A 16,388-nucleotide genomic window follows, 5' to 3' on the forward strand; every position below is an offset into this window, starting at 1 on the left:
ATCCTCTCAATTCCCTAGCTCACCAGATTAACCTATCCATATCTTTCAAGGATGACATTTTTGATTTGTAACCAAAATTTGACCACCAATAGCGTTGGTCAATGACTGAGTACCATCAAAATTGTTAGCCAAATGTTCCAACCGAGCCTTTTCCGCTTTTATTTTTACCTCCAGGTTAGTTGTAAGTTTGTTGGTGTTAGTACAAGACCTATATAGACAACTGCACTGATTAAGAACCTCATCAATCTCTGTTAGTTGTTGTGTCATCTTCACCTTGTCTGATATGATCATATTGTCACAGGTGACCTTCCTAGCTACATTCTATCTCTCTATTAATTGTAGGTTTGATATCTATTTAAGAGTTTGAAACTCTTTTTCAATGTGTCCTGTCAAACTCTTAAGCTTACCAAAGGGGCTAGCTACCGGACTAGTGTATCCTGGAACTAGCTGCTGCAGAATCGGAATGGCCTGCTCAATGACTTGCTTGTCTTTTGTTCCTTCCTTCCTTAACTTCTGAGCTGCAATATACATTCATTCAAAATTGCTCAGTTTCTCAATATTCCTTTTTCAAAAATCAACTTGACCAGATGAGCCAAGTGCCAACAATGAATTACTAGACTCTCCAACCAGTTGACTGGCATCGGTGGCTTCGTCACTTGCTGCAGTAGCCTGCTCAACCTTAACCTCTTATGTATGTACATTTGTTGTCGGAGGTTCAATATCCTTAAATTGTTTATTTTATGTATCCACATCAATAACCTCTACATCTAGAATGTTCTATTCCGGTGTATCCTTCTTATCATTCACAGCTTCACTTTTATCTATCAATTTCTCTACATTATGTACAGGTGCTACTGTCAGAGGAATATCCTCTGTTAGTTTTTATTCCAAAACTGGTGAATCCAAACCTAATATACCTTTCCCCTTACCATCAACTAAGATTTCTTGAATACCAGACTTAGGAGGGAATACTGGTGGAGTAAAGAAATCAGGTTTATCTACAAAGAATTTTACTCATGCCTCGTTTGGTTTCCTTAACTATTTAATTTACTCTATCTACCATTAGACTCACATGCCAGTGTCTGCTCCAAAAAATTGTTTTATTTTTCATATTCCAGACACTGCTGCAACTCCTCATCAGTTATTGCACCACAAACAATCAATAACTCCTGCATCTTTATATATTTATCCTCTTCAACTGCAGACAATCTCCTAGCATCTAGCTTATTGTACAAATCTCCCGGTATATGATTTTCAATCTCAAGTAATGCCTTATTATATATATATCTAAGTATAACAAAACTGCTTCCTCAATCTCCATTTGTTCCTTATTATCCATATGTAAATAGTAATGTTAGATATTACTCAAAATTTCATCTTTAATTATTTGATCTATCAATTCAGCAACTGAGAGAGCAGGAATGACGTCAATACTCTTATCGGATTCGAGAGTCATATCTATATCTGATTTCTTCTTGTTGTTGGGGGTAGAAGTAGACTCTTTAACCGGTTTCCTCTTCTCTGTGGGTTTCCTCTCCTTCAAAATTTTATTTGGGGCTGTTGAGGGGTGACCTTTACTTTTTGTTCCTTTCCTTCCACAGGATTCTTCCTTTGTATCCCAATGTAAGTCTTGGGAATCTTTGAGGGCACAACATCAATATCAGAATCGGATTCAACAAGGGAAATATAAGTGTTTATGGTGAAAATGGATAAACAATGTTGAAAGACTAAATTAATTCAACCACAAAACCCTAGCCTAACAACAACAAAGATCCACCATAACGTATGAAGATTACCTAAGACAATGCAACTCAAATGAAATCACAAAGATTATGCCATCACATGTCCAATAGGGTTTGAATCTCCATTCTTCCTATCTCCATTGATCTTGCTTGATATATTTGCTCTCAAATTTTATATGTGCACAAGAGCTCAATAAAGAACGGAAATGTGGTTGCAAGTAGGATCGCATAGGAAAGTTCAAAGGTGTAGTGTAGACGAATAATCATCGGGGGTTGATAATGAAGGAAGCATCTCCTTATATAGAAGGCGCTATAAGAAATGGAGGGATAAGATTCAGAGGTGTAAAAGATAATTGGTCGGCTATGATTAGAGGGTAGGTAGAGAAAATAAGAAAATAATGAAAGGGTAGGTAGTGTAGGAATTAAGAGATGAATGACATGTGTCATGGGTAGAAAAGGTTAATGAATTAATTAAATAAATAAAGATTTATTTAATTAATAGAAAAAGTGGGATCAATTAAATAAATAAGATATTTATTTAATTTCGAAAAAAGGATAATTTAAATAAATAAAGGTATTTATTTAAATGAGAAATAAGGCTAGAAGAGGATAAATGAATTAATTAAATAAATAAAGATTTATTTAATTAATAGAAGAATTAGGCTAAAGTAATTAAATAAATAAAAATATTTATTTAATTAGACTGGACAATTTTAGGTGTCTACATTTTGCCCCTCTTTGAGACAATGCAGCTTGTCGTGTTGTTTCAAAGAAGATAAGATGAACTGATACAAAGTTGCCCCAAGATGGGAATGATATGCCCCCTCGAGATATTGGATGAAAATGTCTAGAAAGATCACAAACAATCTCTCGATAAGAAATAAAGGCTAGAATGGACTGACAAGATAAAGTGACAGAGTCACGGGATACAGAAGACTGACTCGGGAGATGAGGGCTAGGGCTAGGGCTAGGGCTAGGGCAGTCTATAAAATAGACCACAAGGGGAATACATCCTCATTATCATCCACACACCTAAAAGATCAGAGTACAGAGAGAGAATAGAGCAGCAGCAGTCAGCAGCGATGGCATTGGTTCACAAATTCGATCACGTTCGCCGATTTCAGAGGCCAGCAAAGGCACGAGAGTCAATAAGTACCACAAAACCTCCTTGTACTTTGTTGCAATAAATGTTGTCATTAATACATCTTAGTTAGGGCAATAAATGTGCTTTAGGTAATGTCAAACAAGGTCAAAAAATACTTAGGCACATCTGCGTTGGTGTCAAGCATGTCTATGCAATATGTAAGCGCGTTTATGTCATGAAGGCGCGTTTATGTCATGAAGGCGCGTTTGTGTCAAAAATGTGCATTTATGTCTTCTAGGGAAAATTGGCAGTTCTGTGATGAACATACATTGTCGATTGGATAAGCTACTGAGAGGATACACTCAATCAAGTCCTCTAGGGAAGACTAGAATAACAGATAGGGCTAGGATTGACAATTATGTGATAGAACCTACGTTGCCAATGAAGAAACTACTCAAGAGGATACACTCAAGCAGAGGCCCTAGGATAGGATAGATCGAGGCACTTTGTGATGAACAGGGAATGCCAAAACATATTACTTTGTGATGAACAGGGAGTACTAATATGAGCAACACTTTGTGATGAACAGGGAGTGCAAATATGAGCAACACTTTGTGATGAACAGGGAGTGCAAATATGAGCAGCACTTTGTGATGAACAAGGAGTGCAAATATGAGCAGCACTTTGTGATGAACAGGGAGTGCAAAAACACGTAGTACTTTGTGATGAACAGGGAATGCCACTATGAATGACATGATTGATTTGCTTGACTGCACCTGAGTACCTACCTATGCTAGAGTCACGGGAGAGATTTCCATCGACTCAGAGGTTACGACCAAAGCTAATATTCGAGGACAGAGCCGCGATTAAGGTTATGGGTCTACGATTTATTCTGTATGTGCCTGAGTTTCAGGTGAACATGGAGTTGTTGACTGTGCTGGCTGAGAGATGGCACTCAGAGACTTGTAGTTTTCAGTTGCCGATGGGTGAGATGACAATCACCTTAGAGGATGTGTACAGGATACTAAGGATATCGATTGATGGGGAGTTAGTACCCTATGATCAAGACGGAGATAGGGATGCACTGAGACAAGTGTTTCAGGATCCAAGACTGGAGATGAGGGCTGGACACGTGGCATGGGACACGATGACCTCGACAGGATTGGCACTACCAGTAGGAGTGATCAGTGGGCTCCTCTGTCCGGATAGGGCGACGCGAGGGGTGGTTGCAGAGGACACAGGGGCCAGGAGAGATGATCTTGGGGTGGGTCCTTCCAGAGCTCAGACTCCGTCGAGGCCAGGCAGCTCCGAGAGAGGGAGTTCATCATAGCCTTAGAGGGCTCCCTATGTATCAATTTGTACCATTTTGTATGATGATGTAGACACCTTCGGGTGATTGTATCCATATGATTTTGACATCATTGTATCATGACACTTATGATTATATATATGAGATGATCCATCCTTGTGGTAGCTATATGCATGTGTACCTATGTGATGTTGCTTTGATGTGATTTATGATGATTGATATAGATGCAAATATATACATGATGAAATGCAATATTTTTGTTCTTTTATGTTTTTAAATGTTATGCCAATGCAAATGTGAATGTATGAAATGCAGATGAATATGATAATGGGGTGAACTCACAATACTGGTTCCCACTTTTTGACCAACTTTGACACTTAGATGAATATTTTGAAAAAAACCTTCACTTTCTAACACCTATAACTTTTAAACCATTAAGAATTTGAAGATGATATAAACTAATGATTTTTAACATCTTGTTTGTAGATTCTAAATATATTTTTTGCAAATTTGTTTGAATAAAATTTTATTGATTTTTCCATCTCCCTCAAAAAGTAGTTGTTTACAGAAAACAACATTTTTTAAGAGTGATGTGTATCCCGAAACGCATATTTTTTTTTCTATAAATGATAAAAACTTAATTCTTTTGAATTTTGGTTTGTAACATCAATACCCAGGGCATGCACTTTGTTTGATAGTGATATGTTGAATATTTTTTATTTTATTAAGTTTTGAAGTTCAACTAATTATAATTTGGATATAGGTGTACGTTTGAACACATAACTTGTTCTATATATATCAAAATTCAATTTATTTTTTTTTGTTAAAAAGAAAACACCAATACCTAGTGCATAGATATTTTTCAGAATTTTTTTGAATTAGTTTACTATTTTTCCCAATGCATTGAACAAAGAAGTTCATGTTTGGTGAAAAGCCTACATTCATAAGAAATAAAATAAAAATATATTAATGAAATTAAATATATTAAAAGTTATACTATTTGGAAAGCTTATAATAAGGACTAAATACTTTTTTAAAAAAAACTTTTAAATGAATTAATTTGACCCCACAAAAGCTAATGTAAAATTGGTTTTTTATCAGAATTTGATAGATGCAAAGGAGACTCCATTGCAAGTATGATTTAGAAGTAGAGAGGTTCTATCCAAGAAATTTTGATCTAAGAGCATTTGATTTAACTCTCTTCAATTAATTACTTCAAATGGGACCTCTTAAAGCTTAAATCATTATATTTTTTTAAAAATGTATGATTTCAGCAAAAATCAGGTCGTACCAAAAAGTGGGAACCAGCTTTGTGAGTTCACCCAATGCAAACAATTATTTACATGATGAAAATGTAAAATGTGCTAATATGTGTTGTGTGCAGGATGTGATGCAATTGTGATACCTATATGTATGTACGAAATGCTTAATATATGGTAATGTAAGTGTAACTACATAAAATGCAAATGTTTTTGGCATGTCATTATACTCAGTCATGTGATAGCAAACTACACGGACTCAAGAAGTGTTAGGCCCAATATGGAAAGCTAATGTACTGAGAGGGGAGGGGTGAATCAGTACTCCAAATCTTTTCTTCAATAATAACTTTACTGTTAAGCATAAACTGAAAACTGTTGTAACATAATATAATGCTAAAACAAATAAATAACAATCATACATGATTCACTCCATAACACATATATTTTGGTTACGCAGAAACTCCTTGTTAGAGAGAAAAACTGCGGTGGGGATGGCACCCACAACTTCACTACTGCAATAATAAAGGTTGCTCGATTAGAGCTACATGTTTAGCTATTTCTGATAGCTTACCCTGTTAGGAGTATCAAGATCTGTAGATCTACCTTGCTAAAGGATTTTACAACACTTATTCTAAATGTTGCACCTGGTTAAAGGCTTTACAATTTATAGACTTTGTTAGTGTCTTTTACCCTATTAAAGGTTTCTCTTACAACTCAAAATATTACAATCAAAATCTTACAAAATATCTACAACTTCACATCTAAAATGTTATAGTAGATTCTATGTGCTCAAAATGAAATTACCTTGCTTATAGCATACCTCTGTAAATCATAAATTAACTCGATAAACCTTTTTGTTTACTCTGTTCCTTGACTGTTCTCTAAAATCCTTCTCGGTGACCTCTGTGTGTCTCTGTCAATCGTAACAGTCATAACACTTTGTGCTTTCCCATGATTTTTTCTCTTCACATATTTCTTGCTTTCCATACATATGTCTTGCCTTTTTACACACTTATTTTAATCCATAATTCATGTTGTATAAATAGATCTCTTGTGATGGTGATCTTGGTCATGCTTCGATCTTACAAGCATGATTCATTAAATAAATAACCATACAAAATTATTTCATTGGCTAGATGACCTCATAATCATATAAAATCTATAAGTGCAATTTCCAATGTGTTAATGGTTTCTTGTTCCTCGATGTTTGTAACATGTTTCCCATATGTGTCTAGGTTCAATGAATCCGGTAACACGTTTCACTCGGTGTGTATCAACTCGGTATACCATCATTGCTACTCGATAGTCATAGAACGTTACTCGGTAGACAACTCGGTGTACACTAAACTCTATGGCTTGTAACTTCTGTAACTGACTGTTATGTGCTTACCGATTAAATATTTCAGTAGTAATAATCGACTAGAGTATATAGAATGACTTTGGACATAAAACTAATGACAACTTAGTAAATAGTAACAATCTCCCCTTTTGACATTAGTTTTGAAATGTTTGACAAAAGTTCTTTCAAAGTCATAACTCAAAAATTTATATACTTACAAAATTTGACTAAACTGACAGTATATATATATGTCAATAAATTAGTATACTCAGATATATTCCCCTTATCAATATACTATACATAATTCTGATTATGCATGCATTGTGATCAATATTTTGTATTCACTGCTCAGTTTACTGCTCGGTGATCATTGCTCCCCCTGTCAAAATTATTTGTACACTGATCTACTCGGTATACACTATACTCCCCCTTTTTGACAAACATCAAAACTAGTTACCATTTGATGGAGGCAACTGGTCAAAAATGGACTTATACTTTGTTCTTGCATCGGTAAGAGCGGTAGAGAGTGCATCCTTGACACTATCCATGAGTGAATTCTGAGCTATGATATCAGCTAACAATTAAATCAGTCCATCTAAAGTGCTTCCCTCTGGCTGAGTGGATAAGGAGGTAGCCTTGTTGATCTATTCTTGGACGGAGGACAAGTGGGGAATGAATAAGGTTTGAAGAGTCATAATTTCCATCCTTATTTTGTGCTCTTCATTCCTAAGTTCCAATTATTGAGCCATGAGTGTTTGTAACTTCGTATAGAAATTCTGAATAGAATGTGGCTCAGTGGTCAATTTATTTGAGAGATCGGTGATCTCTTTCTCAATCACTTCTATTTTATTCTTGATATCTTTAATGAATAAAGAAAATGTACAGAGTTTCTGAAATAAATAAAGAATGTGCTTGAGTTGAGGGGACAACTCGGCAATGAATTTGACAAGTTTTACTTTACCAATAGCTATGGCTTTTTGTACCTCTTCAATCATTTTTGCAGTGAGCTCTTTGTCCTTCAATTTGCTCAGGTATTCAGATGCATCTACTCTAGATGTTTCTATCTTATTGAGTAGTTCATCCAGTTGATTATGGATGGCTACATCTTTTGTCACTGTAGCTTCTGGTCGCATTTCAATTAATAGTGCTTTGACCTTCTGAAGTTCTATGTTTTTCTTTTGTATAGCCATTTGTTTCTCTTGTTCTGCTTTGGCTTTGCATAGTTCACCGAATTCAATAAGTGTTTGCCCTTTTAATTTGGATATTTTGGCAACATAATTGGTTTTGACAAATCTAACTTAAAACTATGCTTTTTCATTTTCTTCTCTTTAGAGAATGAGGCTTTCACCGGTTGAACTAATACAAGGGCTTGGGAGGCTTGTGCACCCTCAGTAGGTTGCTCGGTAGAGGAAACACTTTTGTCAATTTCTTTAGCCTCAGAAGTAGCCTTCGGTGAATCCTTGCTCAATGTCTTTGTTGTAACATTGTCAGTACTTGGAGGGGCTTGAGAAGTATGTTCCCCGGTGGCCTAAGAAGTAGCTTCTCCTTCTGTAGACTGGTGACCCTCTTTTCCTTGTTCAATATCCTGAGGTGTCTCAGTTGAAACATGTTGACTTACCAGAGGATAGGGCTTGACTTGTTCCAAAACTGACTCACTTGATACCAGTTTGGCATAAGCATTCTCTTCTATCATTTCCTATTCATGTTCCTCTGTATCCATGACATCCTCATCAGGTTGTATAGTTTCAACGGGATCTTGCTCGGTGATGTCCACTATTTCAACTTCTTCTTGCTCAATAGTATTCTTGATTCAAAAAATTTCTTGCCACTATTCTTTTGTTTCCTTCTCTACTTCAAGATAAAGGCCATTCATCAGTTTCAAGGCTCTTTGCTTGACTAGGAAGTTTGTGTGGTAGTTTTTCAGATGTTCACTTATCTCATCTACTGACATGTCTGGAAAGAGATGTACAAGACTTCTTTCTCTTATCTATTTTTCCAAGTCTATGGCATATTTCCACCTGTTATCAATATGCAAATACAATTCTTTTGGAAGAGAATTAGTTACTTCCAATGGGACCAATCAGAATTTTAGAAGAGTGCAGTTTACAGCTTCTTCTATTTGTCTCTTTTCTGCATCAGATCTGGAGTCATATTTTACATACCTAAATGCTCCAAATCCACTATATTGTTTTAGAATATTGCAAAAATTATCAACACTATGTACTTCTTCCTTTTTACTTTTAACAATCTAAAATTTACTTACGTCTTCAGATTCGGTGTCACTGGACTCTTTAGTCAAAATGAGTCTTCGAGTAGATTTCTTATAAGTTTTTTTTACCTTAGGAACTGTAACATTTTTTTGTTTCTTGCTCGGTGACACTGCAAATGATCTAGTGTTTGGACACTTTGCTTAAGGAGTTGGTGATACCTGTGATGTATCTTCTTTCTTTCTTTTCAAAATTTTCCCTTTTGGCAACTCAGTGCTCAATGTAATAGCAGCTTCTTGGGCTTCAGATTCCTCCTCGGTGATGACTTGAATGCTCTTGACACGAGTGGAGGAAGAACCTTCTCCAAATTTCTTCGTTAATGCTTTAATCATTTTAGTTGCTTTCCTTGTAGCCTTTGGTACTACAATGCTCATCTTAACTTTTTCTTTGACTTCTTCATATGTACCGTATCTAATCTCGGTAGCGTGCCTTGGCAGTGCAAGAAAATCATCTATTTGTTGTTGTGTAATATCAAAATCAATCTCATAACCCATCGGCGGCAAAGATTGAGTTCTCGATTCTACCGCATTGACATAGCAGTAGTCGATGTCCACTTCAAAACATATACTATCCTTGTATTTTTCCACTAACTGGGGTAGAATCCTGTGCCTGTTATGCATCTTTTCCTAAAACTTGCTAAAATAATCATCCATTATCTCATTGAAGTTATCTCCTCGTTGTTTGATGAAGTCATTGATTTGATGGGTGATTGGTCGGTGTAGCTCCCAGACTACTTTACCGACTGATGGAAAGAATTTCTCAAAGTAGAAAAACATGCATACCAAGAGTGATCCAAACTTTAGTGTGTTCGCTGAGTTGTTCTTCTTCGACTTCCTTATGGTGTTGAGATTTTCAAGCAGATTTTTCAACAACACTTCGCATAGATCTATTTTCATACTTTTCTTCACAATTTTATAAGCTAAATCAACAGCTGCACATGGTACACTGCTTTCCCTTGCCAATTGGAAGAAACAATAACCTATGACTCTATTGCAAACTTCAGCTCTGCATCTGTGACATTGTTCAGTTTTAGACCTCTGCAATTAGATTCAATTCTGGTTAAAGTGATCAATTCCTTCTATGAAATCATTTTCTGAGCTCAGGCATGGTCGAATATAGGGTAACCAGTGATCAAGTGGATGATTTCCTTGGTGATCTGGAATGGTTTCTCCTCTAACCACATAAAGTCATCATGAACTCTGCTCAAAACAAATTTAACCCATTGGGGTTTGAAGACTCACGGGTAGGTTAGGGCTTCGGTCAATCCCTTGACTTTAATATGTTCAAACTTGCTATCTAGTTTTCCATTGGTACACAATTCATCATATGTGTCCTTGATCTCAGTGTAACCTAGTTCCTCAACCTGACACTTAGTGAAGAATCTGACATCCTCAACTAATAAAACCCTATCCGGAATGAGTGAAAATGCAGTCTTATCATCTGGTTCAGATGCTACTTTGGGAGGTAGAGAGTATTTCAGTGAGGGCTTCTCAATGTTTTCAACAACAAAGGGTTTCTGAATCTTAGGTGCCATTTCAAACTTGGGATAATCACTAACGAAAAAGCCTTAGGGTTTGAAAACCAGCAGACACTTTCCACTTAGTAAATATAACACAAATATTCACAACTAATATGATCGGTTAACTTGCTTGACAATGCGTTGTGATTGATATAAATACCTTAATTTTCGCTTCAAAACAAATTTGATCACCTTTGAATCGCTTCGCTCTATTTTCTAAAAACTTGGTAAGTGTAAAATGACCATGTAAAAGCTTTAAGTACACATTTTACCTTATTGGGCTCTATGCAGTTAGGTCAAAAAACATTAAATGCACTCGGTTCCATTTAACCGATTTACCTTCCTTTTTATGCTTTTACCGAGTAGCCAGACTTCCTGCATTTACCTATTTGACTAATGCTCCAAAAGACTTGATAAAATTTCAAACTTGCTAATGCATCTTAGCTATGCAGATTTTGAATTAAGTATATGATGAAATAGGAACTGTTAAGATTTAACCTTGAGAAAATGCAATCCCTTCATACCTTTACCAATTAATTTGGAATAGATGCACCTAACTCGGTAGGTAAGGTGCTTTCTTCATTTGACACAATTTCCTTCTTTTTCCAAATCATCTGGAATTCGCTTTTTATTTCTTCAATATCTTCTCTAGGTTGATCTCTACAATCTCTAGCCAAGTGTCCAACTTTGTGACAGTGAAAACATGTCATACCAGAATTTCTCCATGATCTTTGGTTGCTCATTCCAAACCTTATAAAGCAGTTGGCACTTATATGTCCATATCTTCCACAACATTCACACCATATCCTTGTATTGTAATCCCATGCTACTGCAGTATACTGTCGGTTAAGATCTGTGTGAGTTCGGTAACGTCTAGTATTGCTCGGTGTGCAGACCACGTGTAGTTCTTCTGCTTAAACCAACACTTCTCGATATTGTGTCCATATCTATTGTAGTTTTTACAAAACCCTTTGAATTTTGCCTTCTGATAATTACTAGCAGACTTTGTCCTACGTTGGTTAGATGTGTGACCATATTTATTGCAATTATAACAATAACCATTGGACCTAGTGACATTCGGTTGCTTACATTTTCTGATTTGGCACAAGTTGGCAGTATGTCCTTGTTTTCCATAGTAGTTGCAAATAGGCTTCTTTCCTTTGATGTTTTTCTCATTTCCAGCTTGCTTTGATGATTCTCCTCTCTCAGGAGTGTGGATTCCCTTCTCGGTAGAGTCTTTTCCTTTGTAACCGAGTCCTACAACTTTGTTGGGTCTTTTTGTATTCAGTTGCTCACCTAACATCTTTGATGCTTCATAACTCTTCTTCAGTGTTTCTTTGGATTTCTTCTCAGTTTCAAGTTCATCGGTCAACCTTGATACTTCAAGTTTCAATGCTTGATTCTCATTATCTTTCAGATTTGCTTCATAATGTGCATAACCCAGTTGCTCTAACATATTTTGTTGAATTCCAGTCAACCTTGTGATTTCAACATTCTTTTCAGATACTAATGCTTCAAGCTGTTGTTTTTCTCTTTCTAGATCTCTTAATTTATCCTCGGTTGTCCTCAATGCATCAAGATTTTTAGTCATCTGTGTGCTGAAATGTTCATGTTCTCTTTTCATTGCTTTTAGCTGATCAGTCAGTGTTTTGTTCTTTTCTTTCAATGCTCCAATCATTTCTTCAGTCTCTTCAGATATACTGTTCTCAGATGATGTCTCAATTTGTTCCACCAGCTCTTGAGAGTCCTGCAAATCATCAGACAATCTTCTTCTAACTTTCAAAGATTTTTGCATTTGTTTCTACATGTCAGTAATCACTTGATTATCATGATCCGATTCATTTTAAAGATTCACAATTCTCCGAGATTGTCAGTAGCCTTCCATTGATAAGATCTTTCTCTTTAGGCAGTTAAACCCTTTTCCAAGATTCAAGCTCTGATACCAATTGTTAGGCCCGATATGGAAAGCTAATGTACTGAGAGGGGAGGGGTGAATCAGTACTTCAAATCTTTTCTTCAACAATAACTTTACTATTAAGCATAAACTGAAAACTGTTGTGACATAATATAATGCTAAAACAAATAAATAACAATCATACATGATTCACTCCATAACACATATATTTTGGTTACGCAGAAACTCCTTGTTAGAGAGAAAAACTGCGGTGGGGAAGGCACCCACAACTTCACTACTGTAATAATAAAGGTTACTCGGTTAGAGCTACATGTTTAGCTATTTCTGATAGCTTACCCTGTTAGGAGTATCAAGATCTTTAGATCTACCTTGCTAAAGGATTTTACAACACTTATTCTAAATGTTGCACCTGGTTAAAGGCTTTACAATTTATAGACTTTGTTAGTGTCTTTTACCCCGTTAAAGGTTTCTCTTACAACTCAAAATATTATAATCAAAATCTTACAAAATATCTTCAACTTCACATCTGAAATGTTATAGCAGATTCTATGTGCTCAAAATGAAATTACCTTGCTTATAGCATACCTCTGTAAATCATAAATTAACTCGATAAACCTTTCCGTTTACTTTGTTCCTTGACTGTTCTCTGAAATCCTTCTCGGTGACCTCTGTGTGTCTCTATCAATCGTAACAGTCATAACACTCTGTGCTTTCCCATGATTTTTGCTTTTCACATATGTCTTGCTTTACATACATATGTCTTACCTTTTTACACACTTATTTTGATCCACAATTCATGTTGTATAAATAGATCTCTTGTGATGGTGATCTTGTTCATGCTTCGATCTTACAAACATGATTCATTAAATGAATAACCATACAAAATTATTTCATTGGCTAGATGACCTCATAATCATATAAAATCTATAAGTGCAATTTCCAATGTGTTAACGGTTTCTTGTTCCTCGATCTTTGTAACATGTTTCCCATATGTGTCTAGGTTCAATGAATCTGGTAACACGCTCCACTCGGTGTGAATCAACTTGGTATACCATCATTGTTGCTCGGTAGTCATAGAACGTTACTCGGTAGACAACTCGGTGTATACTAAACTCTGTGGCTTGTAACTTCTGTAACCGACTTTTATGTGCTTACCGACTAAATATTTCGGTAGTAATAACCGACTAGAGTATATAGAATGACTTTGGACATAAAACTAATGACAACTTAGTAAATAGTAACAAAGAAGGACTATGGAAGTCAATCAAGAAATGGGGATGGAAGATAGAAGATATGAAAGTGAAAGAGCTTCTTGTGCGTTATCATCATTGAGCTTTATTATGGCAAAATAGGTTATGACAATTGAGGCATATGTTCGACCCAGAAAGTCATTGTACCTGTTTGCATGGAGATAAGACAATCACAAACAAGGAATGCCCCAGTTCATACTAGACTCACAGTGTCCTCATATCCTTGGACAAGTCATAGCATTACTAAGAGACAATCCGCAGACAGTAAAAGAAAAATAGGTGACGATACCCCATCCTCGCCTTTCTAGTCAAAGACATCCTGGAGATAAAATCTCTAGTCAGAGACATCCTAGAACAGCTAAAAGACATGTCACCAAAAGGATAAAATCAAAAGAAAATAAAGACTTGACACTAATATCCACTGTAGTCCTCAAGTTTAGTGTCTCTTGTCACTCGTATAAGTCTTATTTGATTGTGGTCACAATGTTTACTTTCACAAAAATGATAGATCGCAGTGAACCATAATGTTGTCTGGTCTGTTGAGAGATTTGATTTGTTGAAGCCCATTGTTGTTGTTGTGTCTCATCTGAAATTGATACTTTATTGTGAAGAAGACGTAACTTTATTGCGGATTGGTGATACAAATGTTGCTTTATTGTGGATTGTGTGTGGATAGACTGAAGAAAGCTGGAAGAAACTGTACTCCTCAGAACATGTGATACTCTCAGTTCCACACCCATTACTAGACGTAGGATTAGCCTTAGCCACAGATAGGAGCTGATTTATTATAGATAGAAAGGGGTGAAAAGGAAGGATTATTATGGATGGCTAACCAATCTTGGGTAGATCAATAACAAGCCATGATGGGAGTGGATAAGTTTATTATGAATGGATAGGTTGTGAGTGTGTGCAAAGTGAAGGATGAAATTGAATCCTGAAGGAGGGAGGAGCAATGTCTCTACGCATGGCACTGGTGACCCAGTTTTCACCATGGCACTTGCCCAGGGCGCCACCGAAGTGGTTTTCACTGTTGGACGAAATGGTTTTGTTTTTTTTGTTTTTTTACTTTTTTTATTTTTATTTTTATTTTTTTAATTTTTTGTGTCACAAGGCACCTATTTGCCAGGTTTTCACCAAGTAACAATTTTGTATTTATATGATTTTTTTGTCTTTTTGAATTAGGATATTCTGACGAGCTATGTGTAAAACTTGCGAAGGTGCATGCTATTGATAGGATCCTCCAAAGGTTCACCCTCTGTGGTTGAGAGCTGATACGCACCAGATCCATATGTTGTTGTGATGATGTAAGGACCAAGCCAGTTTGGTTCAAACTTGCCCTTCTTCTCTCTGTCTTGCTGATTTTTAGGATTTTCTCTGAGAACTAAATCACCCACCTCAAATGTGTGAGGCTTTACCTTGTGATTGTAGCTACATTGTTCCTTGACTAAATAATGTGTATCTTGAGTGTCTATCTTCCTTGATAAAGGAATTGAGATTGAATTACTAGTGTGTGGACTACACAGGCCCATATGTGTGTCACCTAAAGAAGTTTGGGCATCCCTGATAACAAAGCCCTTCAAGGAAGCTCCATTAAAGGTCCATGATGTATCACTAGAAGGGAAAGGATGTGTGGAACAAGTAGATGAGTGATGAAGGCTTATGATTGCGAAAAGAAGTGAAAGTAGGATAGCATGATGGAGACTTAGGATCAACAAGTGTGCTTTTTGACTTAAAATTTTAGAACTTTTGCCCCTAGTTATTTTGGTATTAGGGGAGATCAACTCTTGCTCTTTTTGCTTCATAGGATTTTTATCCTTGACTTTGATTTTTGTGGAGTCTAGTAGCTTTTGATTTTGATTTGAACTAAAGGACTTTTCTTTATTATTGACTTTTAGATTTTTCTTTTCAAATCTTGATTTTTGATCCCCAATAAGTGAGGGCTTTTGTGATTCTTGTTGATCCAAGTCTGGGAGAGGAGTGGAAATGGAATGAGTGGATGAAATGTTAAGGCTGTGTGAGTTCTCAAGAGGGCTAGCGATATATTCAATAAATTCTTTGTTGGAACCACTCTTAGGACTATTGATATCAAGGGTTGCTTGCACCACTAGAGGAGATTTGCATTCAAACTTAGTAGCCACAACACTAGGTGGTTCACACCCAATTCTTTGGTATTGGAAGTTGCTTGTAGACTGTTCCTGTCGACTGAATGTCTTAGGAGATAGTGGGAATTGATCAACATGAAAGATATACTCACCACATCCCATGCCTTTAATCTTGAACTTTTCTTTTAGCTCTGTTTGCTTTGATGTTAAAGCTTTTAATGATTTTGGATCCACATATGTTGATGAAGGAATAGCTTCTCGATTGACTGGGATTGTTATTTCTGATCTAGGTCATAGATTGTTGCAATATATGAATGGATTTGGGTCAGCTTTGACAGTCACTTCAACTCCATTGTGAGGGAACTTGATACATCTATGATATGTAGATGGGACTGCGCTCATCTCATGAATCCATGGACGTCCTAGCAATATATTGTATGTGAGATCAAGATCAAGGACTTGACAAACCACCTCCTTAGTAATTGGCCCAACTCTGAGAGGTAAGGTGATTGTTCCCTTGGATGAACGCTCTTCATCATCATATGCTTTGATGGTAATTTTGTTTGTATAATTTACAGCTTTATCAGAATATCCCAATTGTT

Source organism: Cryptomeria japonica, chromosome 1 (assembly GCF_030272615.1).
Source record: "Cryptomeria japonica chromosome 1, Sugi_1.0, whole genome shotgun sequence".
NCBI classification, from domain to species: Eukaryota; Viridiplantae; Streptophyta; class Pinopsida; order Cupressales; family Cupressaceae; genus Cryptomeria; species Cryptomeria japonica.